Genomic DNA, 20,420 nt, shown 5'->3' with positions numbered 1-20,420 from the left:
CTAAAAACAGACATACAGGTCAATGGAGTAGAGTAGGCAGCTCAGAAATAAACCCACACATATATCATCAATTGCTGTTCAGCAAAGGAGCGAAGGATTTACAAGGGGGAAAGGATAGTCTTTTCAATAAATGGTAGGGGGAAAACTAAATATCCACATGCAAAAGAATGAATGAAATTGAACCTTCATCTTCCACCATACACAAAAATCAGCTCCATATGTATTAAAGGCATGAACACGAGACCTGAAAACATAAAACTCATTGAAGAAAACATAGAGTAAAAGCTCCTTAATATTGGTCTTGGCGATGATTTTTTTTTTATTTGACACTGAAAGCAGAGGCAACATAAGCAAAAGTAAACAAGTGGGACCCATCAAATTAAAGAGCTTGTGGGGGCGCCTGGGTGGCTCAGTCGGTTAAGCGTCCCACTTCGGCTCAAGTCATGATCTCACGGTTCACGAGTTTGAGCCCCGCAAGGGGCTCTGTGCTGACAGCTCGGAGCCTGGAGCCTGCTTCGGATTCCGTGTCTCCCTCTCTCTCTGCCCCTCCCCTGCTCGTGCTCTGTCTCTCTTTCTCTCTCTCAAAAATAAATAAATCATTAAAAAAAATTAAAGAGCTTCTGCACAGCAATGAAACCATCCACAAAATGAAAGGCGACCTACAGAATGGGAGAAGATATTTGCAAACTATATGTCTGGTAAGGGGTTACTATCCAAAATAGACAGAGAGCCCATACAACTTAATAGCAAAATAATAATGATAATAATCCCAATTTAAAAAACGGGCAGAGGAGTTAAATAGACATTTTTCCAAAGAAGACCTACAGGTGGCCAACAGGTACATGAAAAAGTGCTCAACATCCCTCATCATCAAGGAAATGTAAATCAAAACCACAATGACAGATCACCTGACACCTTGTCAGAATGGCTAAAACACAGGAAATAACAAGTGTTGGGGGGGCACCCGGGTGGTTCCCTCAGCTAAGTGTCCTACTTCAGCTCAGGTCATGACCTCACGGTTCGTGGGTTTGAACTTCATGTCGGGCTCTGTGCTGACAGCTCGGAGCCTGGAGCCTGCTTCAGATTCTGTGTCTCCCTCTCTCTCTGCCCCTCCCCTGCTCATGTTCTGTTTCTCTCTCTCTCTCTCTCTCAAAAAGTAAATAAACATTTTTTTAAAAATTAAAAAAAAAGAAATAAGTGTTGGCAAGGATGTACAGAAAAAGGAATCCTTGTGCACTGTTGGTGGGAATGCAAATCAATGCAGTCACTGTGGAAAACAGTATGGTGGTTCCTCAAAAAACTAAAAATAGAATGACATATGAGCCAGTAACTACACTACTGGGTATGTACCCAAAGAATATGAAAACACTAATTTGAAAAAATATAGGCCCCCCCCGTGTTTATTGCAGCATTATTTACAATAGCCAAATTATGGAAACAGCCCATGTGTCCATTGATAGATGAATGGACAAAGAAGATGTGGGATGTGTATACAGTGGAATATTACTGAGCCACGAAAAAGAAGGAAACCTTGCCATTTGCAACCACATGGATGGATCTAGAAAGTGTAAGGCTAAGTGAAATAAGTCAGAGACAGACAAATACCATGTGATTTTACTCATGTGGAAGTTGAGAAACAAAACAAAGAAAAAGAGAGACACGCAAGAAATTAGACTCTTAACTATAGAGAACCAGAGGGGAGGTGGGTGGGGGGAGGGGTGAAATAGATGAAGGGGACTAACACTTACTAACACTTAACCGTGTTGAGCACTGAATAACGTATAGAAATGGTGAATCAGGGGCGCCTGGGTGGCTCAGTCGGTTAAGCACCAGACTTCGGCTCAGGTCATGATCTCGCAGTCCGTGAGTTCGAGCCCCGCGTCGGGCTCTGTGCTGACCGCTCAGAGCCTGGAGCCTGTTTCAGAGTCTGTGTCTCCCTCTCTCTCTGACCCTCCCCCGTTCATGCTCTGTCTCTCTCTGTCTCAAAAATAAATAAACGTTAAAAAAAAAAAGAATTGGTGAATCACTATATTATACACCTAAAGCTAATATAACACTGTACGTTAATTATACTGGAATTTAAAAAATAAAGATTAAGATAAAATTTTTTTCAAAAGGAAAGGAAGACTAATAAAATTTAGGAGCCCTGAAAAAAAAAAGAAAGACGAGATAATAAACGCTGGCGAGGACGTGGAGGAAAGGGAACCCTCGCACACTCTTGGTAGGGCTGGAAATTAGAGCAGCCCCTGTGGAAAATAGTATGGAGGTTCCTCAAAATATTAAAAATAGAACTACCATGGGATCTAGCAATACCACTTCTGGATATATCTCCAAAGGGGAAAAAAATCATTGTCTCAAAAGGATATCTGCACACCCATGCCCACAGCGGCATTATTCACAATGGCCAAGGTGCAGAAACAACCTATATGTCCTTTGACGGATGAATGAATAAAGAAAATGTGATGTATCGCAATGGGATATTATTCAGTCCTCAAAGAATCCTGCCATTTGCGGCATGGGTAAGCCTGGAGGGTATTATGCCAAGCGAAATAAACCAGGTAGAGACAAATAATGCCTGAGATCACTTATATGTAGAATCTTTAAAACCAAGTAAACAAATAAACTGGGTCTCAGAAAGAGAGTTGAATGGTGATTCCCATGGGGGAAATGGCGAGAGGTTGGTAAAAGGGTACCTTTCAGTGATTCGATGAATAAGATATGAGGATCTCCGGATGCCCGGGTGGCTCAGTCAGTTAAGCAACCGACTCTTGATTTCAGCTCAGGTCACGATCTCACGATCATTAGATCGAGTCCTGCGTCAGGCTCTGTGCTGAGTGTGGAGCCTTCTTGGGATTTTTTTCGCTCTCTCTCTGCCCCTCCTCTGCTCGTTTCCTCTCTCTCTGTCTCTCTCTCTCTCTCAAAATAAACACTTTTAAAAAAAAGATATGAGGATCTCATGTATAACGTAGTGAGTATAGCTGATAATACTGTATTGTATAATTGAAACTTGCCAAGGGACGCCTGGGTGGCTCAGTCTGACAAGCGTCCAACTCTTGATTTCAGCTCAGGTCACGATCTTGCGGTTCGTGAGTTCAAGCCCCGTGTTGGGCTCTGCGCTGATAGCATGGAGCCTGCTTGGGATTCTCTCTCCTCTCTCTGCCCTTCCCCTGCTTGTACTCTCTCTTTCTCTCTCTGTGTCTCAAAACAAATAAACTTGAAATTTGCTGCGAGAGTAGAACTTATGTATTCTTACTAAAACAAGTGAATGTCTGAGGTGCTGGACATGTTCATTAACTCAACGGTGGGACGACTTCACGACCATCACATCGCCATGCTCATAGCGACTTTTTTTTTTTTTAATTTTTCTCTATAATATGGGACGTGTTCATTAACTCAACGGTGGGACTTCTTCACGACCATCACATCGCCATGCTCATAGCGACTTTTTTGTTTTAATTTTTCTCTATAATATGGGACGTGTTCATTAACTCAACGGTGGGACTTCTTCACGACCATCACATCGCCATGCTCATAGCGACTTTTTTGTTTTTTAATTTTTCTCTATAATATGGGACGTGTTCATTAACTCAACGGTGGGACTTCTTCACGACCATCACATCGCCATGCTCATAGCGACTTTTTTGTTTTAATTTTTCTCTATAATATGGGACGTGTTCATTAACTCAACGGTGGGACTTCTTCACGACCATCACATCGCCATGCTCATAGCGACTTTTTTGTTTTAATTTTTCTCTATAATATGGGACGTGTTCATTAACTCAACGGTGGGACTTCTTCACGACCATCACATCGCCATGCTCATAGCGACTTTTTTTTTTTTAATTTTTCTCTATAATATGGGAAGGCTTACAGTTTCAATATGTATCATTTGTAGCACTTAAAAATATATTTAAGACCCTGCCGTGTTGTTACAATTTTAGTCATTAGCTATTAAAATGTATTCACTGATTAGAATTTATTCATAGAATCCATTATTCATTGTAAACATCTGGGGAAGGAAGGTACATAGACCTTCTCCGGCCCCGGTGCCCAAGCTAGTGCTTCTGCTGGGGAATTCAACTCAGGACACGGCTGTATGTCTGGAGGACGTTCCCTTTAGTTTTCTCTCCCCTTCATGCCTAGTTGCGGCTTTTGGAATCGTTTCAGTTGGACAGAAAGAAAACCGAGGAAGTTGTGTCAGATGAATCATTTCACTGTGCGTTGCTGTATAGAATCACTTCCCCTGGATAATTAATAAAAGATTGACAGGAAGAATGTTCCTGGAATAATGAGCAGGCAGTTTCAGAACTGGAGCTTGTATTTTCCTCATTTTGCTCGAGCCACGGTGAACGCCCGGTTTTCGCCACTTGAGGATTTTTGACAGAGGTGAAAACGGCCTTCTGAGAGCGACTGCACGGCTGGTCTTCGGTAGGACGCGGCCTGGGGACTCCCGGAGCGGAGACCCCCCACCCTCCCCGCCGCAAAGACACCACAGAAGGCTGCCACGGCCGGGCAGAGCCCCTGCCAGACCCCCAAGGCCGCCTCTCCGGGATCACCCGCTTTGCACACCGGTTTTGGCATTTCGTGGCTCTGATTCACATCTTTATAATCTCTTATATTCACATCATTATAATTCTCATCTTTATAATGAGAAGAGGTTTCCAGTTTGTAGGGAAGTAAGTCAGGCAGTGCAGATTCAGGTGGCATATAAGTTTTTTTTCTGTTTTTACATAAGATGGTGCAAAAAAGGTTTTCGCGGACTACACCAGGAATCCTAAATCCTGGTTGGTCAACACCGCGTAGGGCTCACGTTACATCGAATCGCTTTAAACCCTGTAAACTAATGTGGGGACCATAGAACTGATTTGCTTTTTGGGTCAATACGCTGACCTGACTATAGCCCTTCTTTTTCCTTACTGTGGTTTTCATATTTTTGCCTTTTAAACGAAGTTTGTTCCTTTCTGCGATTACCCTCTCCTCTCTCTTTTACTTGTACGTGCTGAGACACGTCGCGACTTCATGAGTAATCTTGATAACATCACTCAGATTAAAAAAGAACCCTGGCGCTGATCTGAACCGTGACCTCTTGCAAGTCGCTGCAAGGCTTTGAACTTCGGTTTCCCAGACTGGAAGAGGAGGCGATTGGACTAGAATGTTTCTGGTTCCTTCCAGTGGAAAAAGGCTGTGGTCCTGACGTGCGCCTGGGTTGGCTTGGGGCCGAGCTTTACGGCTTCATTGTGAGGTACCTGAGGGTTCCTCGGGGATCCCTCTGGGGACTCTGCCCTCCCTTCTCTCCACATCCCCTCCACCTGTCCCTAGGTGCTCACCTCCCAGCCTTTCAGGACTCTGCTGCCCCAGGCCAAGAGCTCAGACCGCTCTCGGCTGCCACTGGGCCACGCAGGACTTGACCCTTATCTCTCTCTGCTCCTCCCTCCACCCCTAACAGAGCTGCTGTTCTGTGCCTTCCATGCTGGAAACTCATGCAGGGGTCTTCAAACTGGATCCCCTAGGAGTGCCCGAGACCCAGAAGACGTAAATAGGTTTCTCCGCCCAGAAGCACACAATTGCTTTGAAAATGTGTGTTTTCTCTTAAAAGTTCGTGGGACGCATGCATTCCAGTTCGAAATGCATCTGTTTGTTTCATGAGAAGAATACTGCTTTAAATAACGGAGGAACGCTAATCCACAGGTAAGACAGAAGCTCCAGGAGAGTATTTGAGAAATGTGGAACAGGTTCGCTCAACCACTGGCACGGCTGGAGGAAGAGCTGTTTGCGTTATCTTGCGGTCCTTCGAGCCCTGCCTCCTTTCTTACATGCGTGCATTTTGCATGCACGCAGCAATTTTTGCGTACGTTAGTGAATTATTTCCCCGGATATGGTTTTGTGTGTGTGTGTGTGTGTGTGTGTGTGTGTGTGTTCCAGCCCACATGGTAGAGAGGGGGACACGATGAGGGGATGCTCTGAGGGGCAGGGCATGCCAGGCAAGGAGGTCACCGTCTTTGCCCAGCTGTCTGGACTGCTCCGGGTGACTTGGACCCGTGCCGCGCTGGGCAGGTTGCTTTCCTAACCTGAGACGACGGGTCACCCCGTTCAGCCTCTCCCACAGGCCACCGACGTCTTGAACGTTGTTGGAAGAGCTGCTGTTTTGACAGTCAGTAGAACCGTAACTTAATTTTCACCCTTTACGTGGCCAATTGCACGTACGGATGATGGTCCTGTAACGTCTCCCGACAGGGTGTTGGCCACTCCTGCTCAGATCCTTGGGGGGCTGGGGTCCCGGAAAGGTACCGCTCGTCTACACTCTCGGGGGACTGCCTATACCTCCAGGGCCGGAGTGGAGGGGATGGTTCAGGTCAAAGGCAAGTGTGCCTTAGCCAAACCCCGTCAACCCCTCGGCTGCTCATTGACGCCAGGGTGCTAATAAGGGACCTACCTCACCGGGGGGTGTGGGCGCACTTGAACTGATTTTATGTAGCAGGACACAAGTGCTAAGTATTATTATAGTTATAGGAAGAGAGCCACCATTAGCATTTTTAAGCCCTAAGGATACTTGAAAATCAGAACCTCACGGAGGTGCGGATAATGGCTGCCTGAGAGCTGGAAACTGCTTATACACAATCACCAAGCTGCCAGCGTTTAACTCATCACGGTGCAGAGTAATTTGGGTTACATCAGCCCGAAAGGGGGCTGGGGAACCTGGAAGGGGTGGTAATTAAAAAAAAAAAAAAAAAACATCCTTTTCTATGTGTTCATTTAATCAACCGCTATCGGCAGAGTGTCTGGATTTGATGCTGGCAGGGGGTTGAGGGGCCCCGCAGCACAGCCAGCCTCCAGGAAGGGAGGGACGATCCTGAGTGGGGTGGGGGGGGGTTATTCCAGAGCTGACGGAAAGGGGCAGGATCCTGGGGCAGATGGACAAGTGCTGGGGCTCCGGGAGGGCCTGGCACCCTGCAGATCCCCCCCCCCCCCCCCCCCCCCGCAAACTGTTCGTGGAATGAGTGAAATAAGCAAATAAAAAGGAACAATGGTCAGAAAGTCCGGGGGGGTGGGAGGTATTCAGGCAAGTTCGAGGCAGCAAAGCCCAGGACAAACCATTGAGTGACAGGGTGTGCTCGACCTCAGAGGGATGGCACAATGGCGGCAGAGGTCCCAGGTACGGACCTGGGTTGTTCACAAGAAGCCACGGGCACAAAAGGACAGAGAGAACAGGAGCAGGGCCGGGCCCTGGGAAATGAGCTGAGCTGACAGCTGAGTCCCCCAGACACGGGCGAAGGGGACTTGTGGCTTCATCTCTGAGTCCCAGCACACCACACCGCATGCCCCGTCGTCTCTGTTCAGGTGGGCCTCCTCCCAGGTTCCCCGGCAGGAGATTTTTGACCCAGTCTTCCATTGCCAGCTTGCCGGGTGCTTTATAAATATTTTTTTCAGTTTATCCTCACAGCAGTGAGTTGGTGGTCAGCGTTGGCCCAGGTTTTCCAGTGACGAACCTTGGCTCAGAGAGGTTAAGTAGCTTGCCCGAGGTCACACAGCAAGTAAACACGAGCGCTCGGGGTTGGCACCGGGAACGTCTGACTGCAAAGCCCAGATTTGTTCTCTATCAAGTCCTTTCATGGACTCACGGAGCCTCCAAGCCGGGAGCGGTCCGGAAGGTCATTTCGATGAGCCCTCTCAGCAATGCAGCAATATTTCCCCCCCATTCTCCATAAATTGCTTATGCTCTTGCTCAGAGAAATGGCAAACAGGGACAAAAAGAAAGAGGAAGCAGGTGAAGGGGGAAGAAGGAAGAAAGGGAGGGGGAAAACAAAAGTCTGGCTTCAATGAGCATATTTAGGATTTCATTGACAAAAAACAACCTAGCAAGAAGCCACTTTACTTTCGGCATACCTGAACAGTTTGGATTTCGTGTTTAGTGTTGTCTTATATCAAGTTACATTTGGAGACGGGCCCTGTCGCCTTCTGGGGCTCGAAAGTCCCAAAAGGGCCCGATCTGCTCAGCTCAGTCCTGGCCTCTGAGAAGGGCCCTCTCCCTCCAGGCAAGGCTTTGTCTCCTCTTGACAAACGTCCTAATTCGCTGCCCTCATAATGGAGCTTTTCTATCACATCTCCCAGTTTGACCCCGTGTCTGTAGCAGCCCAGAGGGCCCCCGTCCCGCCTGCCCCGGCTTCCGGAGTGAGACAAACCCAGGGTGAAGGTAGGAGACAGGCCAGAGATGCTCCCCCAGCCGGTGGAGATAAGAGAGAGTAGCTTTCCCGGATCTGGGACCTCGGGGAGACAGAAACTCTGAGAGCCTAGAGTTGAAGTGGGGTGCAGAAAGGCGAATCGGTCAAGGCACGAGGGCTTTAGTTCTGTCTAGCATGGAGCTTCTAGAATTCCAGGTGAAGAGCAGACAAGGCTGTGACCCGGCCAGGGTGGTTGCCACGACCTCCTGTTGCCCGAAAATGTGCCGAAGGGCACCGGGATCCTGAGAGCGCAATGAGGCAGGCTTCCTGCCCTCGGGTTGCCTAGAATCTAGGCCAGGAACCAACTAGAAGCGACATGAAAATAACCATAAGGGCAAGAGGGATTTAAAAAGGAAGGGACATGGGTGGATGCGGGTAGCTGGAGGACCTTCTGGCGGGAGGAGAGTCTCGAGTGAGGACATGAGGCCTGGGATGGTCTGGGCAGGGAGGGTGGGAAGATAGGAGGAAGAAGGACATGGGGAGGGCTAGAGGGGAGTTGAGGGTGTAAGAGCCAGAAGGACGGACAGAAAGTCCTCGCCAGGATGTGACAGATTCAGACAAAAACACAGCGCTACCTTACGTTTATCACGGATCTCAGGGTAATTCTATATATTGTGTCCTGTGACTTCATCTCGGCCTGTCAACCTTTCTTGACGAGTTTAGGAAGATATGACCCCGATCTCTGAGCACAGCCCATAGGGGTGAGGGTTGGGGGCCGAAGTTGGACTTTTGGATTAAAAAACCCAGCGTGGTTCACAGGTATTTCTCTCTGGTGGCTGAAGCCGTAAGAAGCCACATTTGGAAGACTGGAAAAGTAGAGGCAGGAGGGCGGAAGGGAGGGAGAGAGACAGAGAGAGGGAAGGGGGAAGAAGCAGGTGTGCGTACATCTAGGGGAAGCAGTCCTATGGTTCCCTTGCATAAGCCACTTAGGTCTACAGAAAGAACGAGGCTCGGTGAGAAATTTGCCCCAAACCATCAGCGAGGAGGTAATTCAACCTGGATCTCCAATTCAGATCGGATCTCAAAGCGTCTTCAAACGCTCGCCGCCACAGCGCCCTGTGTTAGGTGGCCAGGGTTGCTGTGACAAAGGGCCACAAACTCGGTGGCTTTGACAACCGAAGCTCATGGCCTTGTGATTCTGGAAGCCAGAAGTCTGAAATCAGGACGTCACCAGGGCCTTGCTCTCTCCGCAGCCTGGAGAGAATTCTTCCTGGCCTCGTCTGGCTTCCAGACTGGGCGTCTGGCTTCCTGGGACTGACCCAGGGCTGCCCAGCCCGTCCAGCGGGAGCTGCTGCTCTGAGCCGGCTCTCACCTCTTTCCTGTTGCAGGTGGACAGGTAAAGCGATCTTGTAGGCACAGGGGAAAAGGCACAGAAAAGAATGGAAATTTGGGAGGGGTGAGCAAAACGCGGACATTTAAATCTTTGATGATGAAGTGAAAAGGTCAGCAGGGGCCAGGGGTAAGGGAAAAAGGGGAGCCAACAATGAAATCACGGCAAATCCATCTGGCTGGCTGTTCACTTATTCTGTATGAAGAGCCTCACGTGTGCACGGTGCTCGAGGACACATCTGCCACGCAGCAAGCTTTCAGTGGGTGGCTTGTGCATTTGTGCCTTTGTGCATTCAGATGCCCGCTTCACAGCTTTCCCTCCTATTCTCTGTTACGTGCCTTTGGGTAATTCTGAAAGATGACTGTGCTTTACAGTCGTGTAAGAACCAAGATGTTGGCCTTCTCCTTAGGTTTTGGAGATGGGTGGTGAATTTTTAAAACTAACATCTTTTGGGAAGAACCCAAATTAGCCAAGCAAGAGAAGAAAAAGGTAATGAATTGTACTAAATATGACAATTCAGTTCATCCCTGGAAACCCTAGCCAGCGGCCATCTCAAAATATTCTTCATATACTACTCTGCACTAATAAAGATCTTGCTACTATATATATATATATATATAATGTAATACCATAGGCCTTAAGGATATGTGTATGGGTATATGTGTGTATGTGTGCTCACACACACACATAGGCCCTAAGTATATATATATTTATGTGTGTATATATATATGACATGTGCACATATATGTGTGTGTCTACGTGTATACATGTGTGTGTATGTATGTATAAGCCCTAAGTGTATTATATATATATAAAAGTGTGTGTATTTATGTGTATATATATGGTATGTGTGTGTGTAATATATATGTATATATATATATATATATGCCCTAAGTATATATATGTATTTATGTGTATATATATACGGCACGTGCATGTACATATGTATATGTGTGTGCGTGTATGTATATATGTATGTGTACATATATATGTATAGGCCTTAAATATGTATATATTTACTTGCATCTATATATGTATATATGTATATATTTATGTGTGTCTATATATGTATACATGTGTGTCTATATATGTATATATGTGTATATATTTATGTGTCTATATGTGTCTATATTTATGTGTGTCTATATATGTATACATGTGTGTCTATATATGTATATATGTGTATATATTTATGTGTCTATATGTGTCTATATTTATGTGTGTCTATATATGTATACATGTGTGTATGTGTATATATGTGTATATATTTATGTGTCTATATTTATGTGGGTCTATATATGTCTATATGTGTCTATATGTGTATTTATATGTATATATTTATGTGTGTCTATATATGTATATATATGTGTCTACATATGTATATGTGTGTATATATTTATGTGTCTATATGTGTCTATATTTATGTGGGTCTATATATGTCTATATATGTCTATATGTGTCTATATGTGTGTTTATATATTTATGTGTGTCTATATATGTGTATATATGTGTCTATATTTATGCGTGTCTATATGTGTATATACACGTGTCTACATATGTATATGTGTGTATATATTTATGTGTCTATATGTATCTATATTTATGTGGGTCTATATATGTCTATATATGTCTATATGTGTCTATATGTGTGTTTATATGTATATATTTATGTGTGTCTATATATGTGTATTTATATGTATATATTTATGTGTGTCTATATATGTATATACATGTGTCTACATATGTATATGTGTGTATATATTTATGTGTCTATATGTGTCTATATTTATGTGGGTCTATATATGTCTACATATGTCTATATGTGTCTATATGTGCATTTATATGTATATATTTGTGTGTGTCTATATATGTGTCTATATGTGTCTATATTTATGCGTGTCTACACATATGCTGCATCACTAGCATGTCACACTTTTAGCCATTTGATTAACCACTTAATAATTTAGCTTATTTTCTTTCCATACTCTGAGGACAATAAAGTATCCTCTCGAGTAAATGAGCACGTTCGGACTCCCTTCCTTAGCATTCGCGCCTCTCATTTGCCCTTCCCAGCGACCTCTCAGGATTGACAGGGCATCAGCAGGCCCAGCAGCGCTTTGATTCCTGGATCTCCCCTTTCTTCTCTCTCCTGTGACCTCAGTCGTAGGATTGCTTCAGGACCCAGCAAGCCCACCTCCTCTTGTCTTTGAACTTCCCTCATCTTGCCACAGCATCCAAAAGAGGCTCCCTCTGAACTCCTGATGGTGCCTCTTGTTTGCCACTTTCTTCTCTTCCGACCAGATAGATACCGAGCGAGTGTCTGATACGGACCACCGCCGAGCTTTTGTGCCTCGCCGAATCCCCTGCCACGAGGTTTATTCATAGATGTTGGCGGTAGATTCCAGTCCCAAAGACGCAAAGGGAGCAGTCAGCGCTTACCTTCTTTCACTGAACCAAGGTGCACCATAATTTTGAAAACCCGTCTCTCCGCTCACAGACGTGCGAACCCTCGAGCCCTCTCTCACATAACCGAAAGAATTGAAAGAGTATTCTAAAAACCCTGAACGAGGACAAACATGAAAAGAAGCTGAGCTTTTCAGCACTTCCCATTAAGCGAGCTGCACCTTGGATGTACGAACCAGTAAATTATCGCACAAAGTGTTTTTCTACTCGCTTAGTCCTAGGACTGAATATTTGCGTAGACTTCCACCATTAAAGGAAAGAAGAAACTAAGAAAACCACAGCCCCATTACTTTCTAAGAGATGTACCTCATTACAGCACACCTATGTAGTTGGGTTCTTTCTCTCTTTTGAAATATAAAACAATATATGTGGAGAGGAGGCAGCTATTAATTAATCAAGGACTGATTAGCCAGTCTGGGTTTGACCCAGAGGCTTGTTTTTCTCCTTTATTCCTTTCTCCCGCCCTCGTGGATATTCCAGCCCCCCACGGACAGCCTGCATGGGAAGGGAGGCCATCACTTGTTTACGTAGCAGTTTGGACTTGAGTTCTTGCAAGATCTTTGCATGGAAGTCGTACCTGGTTTCTTCATGATTTCCTTGGTTTCCTTAATTAAACTGGGTCATTTCAGGCTGGTTCTTTAAAGGATCTTGAGGATGTATCTATTTTTAAGTTATTTATTTATTTACTTTGAGAGAAAGAGAGCACGCGAGCAGGTGGGGACAGAGAGAGAGAATCCCAAGGAGCTCTGCACTGTCAGCACACAGCCTGATGTGGGGCTTGAACCCGTGAGCCGCGAGATCATGACCTGAGCCGAAATCAAGAGTCGGACGCCTGACCAACTGAGCCACCCAGGCACCCCCGGCCCGAGGATCTTGAGGATTTGTTTATTTTATTTATTTTTTTTTTAATTTTTTAACATTGTATTTATTTTTGAGACAGGGAGAGACAGAGCATGAACAGGGGAGGGTCAGAGAGAGGGAGACACAGAATCTGAAACAGGCTCCGGGCTCTGAGCTGGCAGCACAGAGCCCGACGCGGGGCTCGAACCCACGGACCGTGAGATCATGACCTGAGCCGAAGTCGGCCGCTTAACCGACTGAGCCACCCAGGCGCCCCTGAGGATTTAAAAGAAAACAAAACAAAACATTCTCCACTTGGCCATGGCCTTTGAAGGGCGCCTTCTTGTCCTTCCTCCGCTACTGTGGGACGGGAGTCGGGGAGATCGGATCCATGCCGTGTAGAGACGAGCAACCTTTGGGGGATGCGCGAAGGGGCTAGTCCAGTGGCCTGCCTTACAAGGGTGCTTCCAGGAGCTACTAGTTGGTGAGTATAAAGTACCGTAGAAACCGAAATTGTTTCTGAAAATGCCCAACAAGAAGACATTTCTCCAACCGGGACTCAGATATTTTACAGGAAATCCAACTCAAGCGGAGCCTCACACAGCCATTATCACTTAATTACCAACATAAATCTCACTGGCAACTTCCATAACTTCATTTGCAAATGAATATGCACACCTCCTAAATCACTCCCTCCTTTTCCCTCTCTCCCTGAAAGCCATTCCCCTGGAGCTCCGAGAAAAGTCTGCCGGGGGCCGTGATTTGCAGAGGCTCCCGGGTGCCCGGCGTCAGGCCAGGCCTGCGTGCGCCTGGACCGGCCATGCGGGCCCCGGGGGGCCCCGCTTCCCGCTCACCCCCATAAACCCCTGCGGGCACCCGTGGGTGCAGACACGTGGCAGAAGCCTGGCTCCACGTGCTCAAAAGGTTCACAGACCACAGTGAACTTTTTAGTGATCTGAGGCCAAGTTTCCACTGTGTAATGAAAACCGAAACCTGGTTTTGGGTTTCCTCACCAAATTCACGCAGACCGAGTCATGGCAAGAGACGTGTGAGGCAGGACGAGCCCCACTGAGGCACGAGCGAGACGCACAGCGTGAAGTTCTATTTCTGGCCGTTCTGCCAACTTGTGTGGCCTGAAACCGCCCGTCCACTCTCACTCCACTTGGCCAACTCGTCCTTGTATGGAGACGGTGCTTTTGACCACGACTTACCTTTCTGGGACGTGGGCGGGGGGGGAGGGGGTACGAGGCAGAGTACTTTGAGCATTCCTCTGAGTCCTATAACACAGGACACACAACTTCAGGATACTACGGCCATCCCGCCCCAACCCACATTTGCATGTTGCCCTCTGTCTGCATTCTGAAGCGTTGCTCCGATTTCTTCCAGGCTTCGCCAGGCACATTTATGACTTCTTTGCCTTTCCACTCCTGGAGAGCACCAGAAGAATGCCTCCATTATTTCGAGGGTTCACCTAAATGGTCTCCCAGCTCATTCCCGACTTGGAGGTCCTGCGACTCCAGGAAGTGCCGTGGCGGAAGGAGAAGGAACCCGGGCTTTGAAGTCAGGCATACCTGGTTGCGAGTGCCGGCTCTCGAATCTACTAAGCAGTGTGACTTTGGGCAAACTGTTGAACCCCTCCGAGCTTCATAGCCCCATCAGAAAAACTGGTCCGATGCCAACTATCAAATTGTTGCCGTAAAGCTCAAGAAAGTACTTACGGGACGTGGGAGAGAGTGCCTAGCTTAGTGTAGATGCCGATGTCAGCATCAGATTCTGCTTTTCGTTATTCACGTGAGGCTCCGATGGGCCAAAAACAGAGGCTGTCGTACATTTGAATATTGCTTCTTTCTTCTCATCCAGGCCCCCCCCCCTTCAGAAAGAGAAAAAAAAAAAGGAAATAAGCAGTAACCCTCAGAGGCCCTTCTGAAAGCATCACCCATCCATTGAAATGTACTTTCCATTCAGAAACGAGGTTATTAATTATTCATTCCTACTGGAACTGAAAATAAGAACAGAGCTCACTGCTGACGACCCAGAGCTTGACGAGAACAGTGTTCCAACTGCTTGATGTCAGTCATTTCCTGTGATCTACGTAATAGATCCCAAATCCGAGATTTGTAGTGTTGAGCATCAACCAAACTTGAGACTGAATGACTGTCAATAATATTTAGTAAATGCCCTGGAATGACTGTTCCCTTCACTTTCATTTCCACTCCAAGCAGTGCATTTCTCGGGGATTATTTCACTGCATGGGTGGCCCAAGTCCCTTGGCTTTCAGCCTTATGGCTCATTCCACCGCTCTGGGCAAGCAATAACCACCCAAAAATGCAAGCTTTCCTTTCATGCCCTGGTGGCATGAGTAACATCATTAACTCTTCCCGGCTGAGGTTTGGGATTACGTAAAAACCTTACACCCCACTGTGTTAACAGTCAGAATACCAGAGTAACAAAGTGTTTGCAGTCTGTTTTCACGCCAGGAATGCGGTTGCCCTAATAAACAATCCCTGAGATATTTTTCCCCCCAGCAATTACATTTCATCAGGATTGCGGGTTTCAAAATGGAAGCTAAGTATTTCCCACTTCTTGTTCCGGGGAGAACATGCATGAGGACCCTGGGCTCTGAGACTCTTCAGACAAGGGGAAATACTGCTGGCCTGTCCCCAGGAGCAAAAGGAGAGGAAAAGCACAGCTGCGCAGTATGGTGTTTCACATGTTTCTCTACAGATGAGCTTTGGAAAGAGTGAAAACCTTGCAGGACGCTGGGCAAGAGGAGACATAGTAACACATTTCCTATGGGCCCTGGGCCAGCGCTGGGACAAACCAGAAGACCGGGCACGTGCACCGTGGGTTCCGCGCGCCATCTGGTGGCCCGAGGCTGACATTGTGTGCACCGGCTGTCACCCCACTGATGTGAGATGCACACCGAGGAGTGAATAGCGGGCTCTGAAGTTCTGCTGGGAGGTGATCGCCAGGGCCCCAAAGGAAGACGCCGGGGGCCAGGTGTTCCGAACCCCATTCCTTATTCTGCAACAGGATACTGAGACCTCGGGTTCTCCATGAAAACAGATAACGATCCTTCCCTGAGGACCAGCCTTTCTCAGACACATAACGATTATCTCTGAGCAGTCTGGCCCCTCATGTTCTCCTGTCTACCTCGCTGGCCCAGGTCTGGGCACAGGAGTCCCCCTCTTGCCCCTGCCTGGAACACACTCATGTTCTCGACTCCGGCCTTCTGAATCCTGCCCTCCCCAAGGCTCGGCCTGCAGGCATCTTTACATTCTCAGAATACCTGTCTCATTCTTTGCTCACCCTAGTGTTTCCAAAGCACGTTCCAAGAATACTGGGTTTATTATTTAAGAATTGTAACTTTGGGGCACCTGGCTGGCTCAGTCAGAAGAGTACGTGACCCTCGATCTTGGGGTAGTGAGTTTGAGCCCCCCGTTGGATGTAGAGATTACTAAAAATAAACTTAAACAAAAAAGAATTGTACCTTAAAAAAAAACAAGCATTCCAATTCGGGAAGCTCTAGGCTATCCCAAGCTAAAACAGGTGTCATGGTGGGACATCTCAAAAGCTTTGACACTCTGAGGTCATAGCAGATTTTTAAGAAGGAACTACGGTTTGCTATCGTTGCTAAACTGATTTGACATCAAAACCCTTTCCCCACCTCCGCCTCTGCAGTGTTTCTTGACATATTGTGTTTGACAAAATAACTTTAGGGAGAAGTTGGCCTAACCTACTCACTTGAGTAGATAACCATCTTTTCACAAGTGAAAGACATCTGTCAGTCTGCTCCGGCTGCCATAACAAAAGTACCACCCGCTGGGGCGGCTTACACAGCAGAAATTTATTTTCTCACAGTTCTGGAGGCTGGAGGTCTGAGATCAAGGTGTGGGCAGAGTTGGCTTCTCCTGAGGCCTCTCTCCTTGGCGTGTAGATGGCCGTCTTCTCTGTGTGTCTTGGCATGGCCTTCCTTCTGTGTCCTAATCTCCTATTCTTATAGGGACACCAGTCCTATTGAGAGAGGGTCTACCTTCGTAAGCTCATTTTAACCTAATTACTTTCTTTAAAGATCCTATCTCCAAATGCAGTCACATTCGGAGGTATTGGGGTTAGGTCTCCATCATACGAATTTTGAGGGGGGACACAATTCAACTCAGGATAGCCTCTTATTATTTTTTTTTAAGTGTTGGAGAAAATGTGTGCATCAGTGCAGAATTATTCATTCTTTAGAGCAGGGCCAGAAAACTATTGCTAGGGGGCCAGATAGGGACTGCCCCATGTGTCTGTACATAAAGTTTGATTGGCAGAAAGCTATGCTCATTCCTTCAGGGATGTCTATGGTTACTTTCATGTTCAAATACTGCGTGGCTTGCAAAAACCTAAAATATTTATTATCTGGCCCTTTATAGAAAACACTTGCCAAATTCCTGGTCTAGAGCACACCCCTCAAGGTTATCTAATTCTGATTCCAGAGGGGCTCTGCCGCTTTCAGTGCCTTTGAGCTATTTTACAACTCAGCAAGTTGTAGATAATAGATAGCCCGGCAAAATAATCCTTGCTCATGGACACAGACAAGCCAGTTCTGCCTCTGTGTGTTCATTCCTTTCAACATTCCTCACCTATACATGTGATGGCTCTTTGGATGCTCTTTTGAACTGATGGTGACGTCTTCCAGGGCCCCCATTAACCAGGAGTTAAATAAAAATCTTTAACACATGGTCATTTTATATATGGACGAGAGTCAAAATTTTGCCTTTCTGAAAATTTCCCTTTGACATGTCAATGCTGTTATTCTTGGGTGTGATAATAGTGCTGGGATTATGAAGGCAGATATTTTTGTTCTTAGAGGATGCGTGTTGAAGCATCTGAGGAGGAGCGTCATGATGTCTACAATTTCCTTTCAAACGGTTTGGCATATGTGTATATACACGTGTGTGTGTGTGTGTGTGTGTGTGTGTGTGCGCACTTACGCGTATATCATGTGTATATAGGGGAATAGAGAGAGAAAGAGGAAGCATAGATGATAAACCATTAACAACAAGTACATCTGGATGAAAGCCACGCGATGAACCTGAATGGTACTACCCATTCCACTTTTCCACAGATTTGACAATTTGCAAACTAAAAACTTGGAGGCATAAGGTTATGTCATATTCCAAGCTCAGCACGTAGCCAGCTCCGTGTCCTATATCTGTGGGTGTTTCTGCGATACTTCTGAGAGCAGCCAATCACAGACATTTGTTAGCTTTCTGAGTCTTTGCAGCTGGGGCCACAAAGAAGAATAAGTAAATGAAACACTGGTGTCTCTCTTGTCATGTGGCTCCATTTCTTTAGAGTCCTTAACGGTACTAAGTGACCGAGATGTTAAGGTAAAATGTTTCGTTAACTAGATTTCTCATCTTCCCGAAGAGTTCTTTGAAAATAAATATTTTCGGGGGCGCCAGGCAGGGGCTCAGTCAGTTGAGCGTCCCACTTCGGCTCAGGTCATGATCTCTCGCTTCGTGAGTTCGAGCCCCGCGTCGGGCTCTGGGCTGACAGCTTCGGAGCCTGGAGCCTGCTTCCGATTCTGTGTCTCCTTCTCTCCCTGCCCTTCCCCTGCTGGTGCTCTGTCTCTGTCTCTGTCTCTGTCTCTCTCAAAAATAAATATTTAATAAAAATATTTTCAAATGAGCCCAGGATCTGAGAAGCCACTTGGAGTATTTCATGTTCAAGCCTAGGGTACTACTTTTGGGGGTGGGCGTTGAGGTTTGTATCTCTCAATTATGTACAGATACTGTATTAACCAGCTCCCCACCCCCACCCCAGAATGATATCACGATCTTGACACAGTTAGGGACCTCATTAATTGTCATTTGTCTGCTGCTTGAGTTGGGACTAGAAAACTCGGGGCGGGGGCGCCTGGGTGGCGCAGTCGGTTAAGCGTCCGACTTCAGCTCAGGTCACGATCTCGCGGTCCGTGAGTTCGAGCCCCGCGTCGGGCTCTGGGCTGACGGCTCGGAGCCTGGAGCCTGTTTCCGATTCTGTGTCTCCCTCTCTCTCTGCCCCTCCCCGGTTCATGCTCTGTCTCTCTCTGTCCCAAAAATAAATAAAAAACGTTGAAAAAAAAATTAAAAAAAAAAAAAAAAAAAACTCGGGGCGTTCAGCATCCGTAGAGGTATGAATGGCAAGGTAACATTGAGGGAAGAAAGTCGGCTAAATTCTCAAACATCGTGTCACTTAGCGTGAAGGTTTGGGATTGAAATTTTCTGCCTGAGGGAAGCAGAAAAAATGAGTTTTTACAGAATGCTGCCTGTTTCTAAATCTAAAAGGCAAACTAAAAATAGCTAACGGGACCGAGCTGCCCAGAGGCTCCTTGAGTTGCCCAGTGGGAGTTCCTGCTCGGGGAATCTGTCCTTCAAAGCCACTGCTCCAAAGAGCTCCCAGTCGGTGTGAGCTGTGGGGGTTTTCCTGGGCTGTCTTTCATCTGGTCACAGGGAAGCAGGGGTTGGGGTGGGCAGAGAGGCTCCTTAATCGAAGGAGGCCCTGGAGGAGGAGACAGAGGCTGATGGTCCTGAGGGGAGAGGCACAATGTGGGCTCAGACACCGACCATCCTGAAATCAACCAAGAGCAAATGGCCTTTGGCCATGATTTACACTAACTCAAGAAAACTGCTTTTCTCTCCATCCCCATTGATGTCACGATATATATATATATTTTTTAAAGTTCATTTATTTTTGAGAGAGAGAGAGAGAGAGAGCATGAGCGGGGAAGGGGCAGAGATCAAGGGAGACACAGAATCTGAAGCAGGCTCCAGGCTCTGAGCTGTCAGCACAGAGCCCGAAGTAGGGCTCAAACTCAAGAACCGTGAGATCGTGACCTGAGCTGAAGTCGGACACTTAACCGACTGAGCCACCCAGGCGCCCCGATGTCACGATATTTAAGATGCTGATTTTTCGTATCTGGGTTGTCACCGTAGCCTCTCATCTGGGTTCTCTGTCTCCAGTGGTGCCCACTGCGGTGCACCTTCCTTATGGACTCCCAAATCGTTTATCGGTAGCCCAGTTCAGTGAAGATTGCTCTGTTTTTAAAGTTTCCTGTCTCCATTGGGATGGCAGAGACTGGGTGATACTCATTTGTCTAAACCTCCCTAGAGTTCGGTGTAGTGTCATTCCTGGAAAGGAAGTCCAAGAAATAGACTTTGAGGGTATATACTCAAAAGAATATTTGAGGGTATATAGTCCCTCAAAAGCAGGGACTTAAAGAGATATTTGCATTTTTGTGTTCATGGCATCATTATTCACAATAGCCAAGGGGTGGAAGCAATCCAAATGTCCATTGACAGATGAGTGGATACATAAATGGTCTATCCACACAGTGGAATATTATTCAGCCTTAAAAAGGAAGAAAAAAATTTTTTAAGTTTATTTATTCTGTGACAGAGAGAGAGAGAATCCTAAGCAGGGTCTTCACTGTCAGCACAGAGCCGGATATGGGGTTCAAACTCATGAACCATGAGATCACGACCTGAACCAAAACCAAGAGTCGCATGCTTAACTGACTGAGCCACCCAGGCGCCCCATAAAAG

This window comes from Panthera onca, chromosome D2 (assembly GCF_046562875.1).
Source record: "Panthera onca isolate mPanOnc1 chromosome D2, mPanOnc1 haplotype 2, whole genome shotgun sequence".
Taxonomy (NCBI): domain Eukaryota; kingdom Metazoa; phylum Chordata; class Mammalia; order Carnivora; family Felidae; genus Panthera; species Panthera onca.
The sequence above is the reverse complement of the archived record's forward strand: the minus strand, read 5'-3'. Positions refer to the sequence as shown.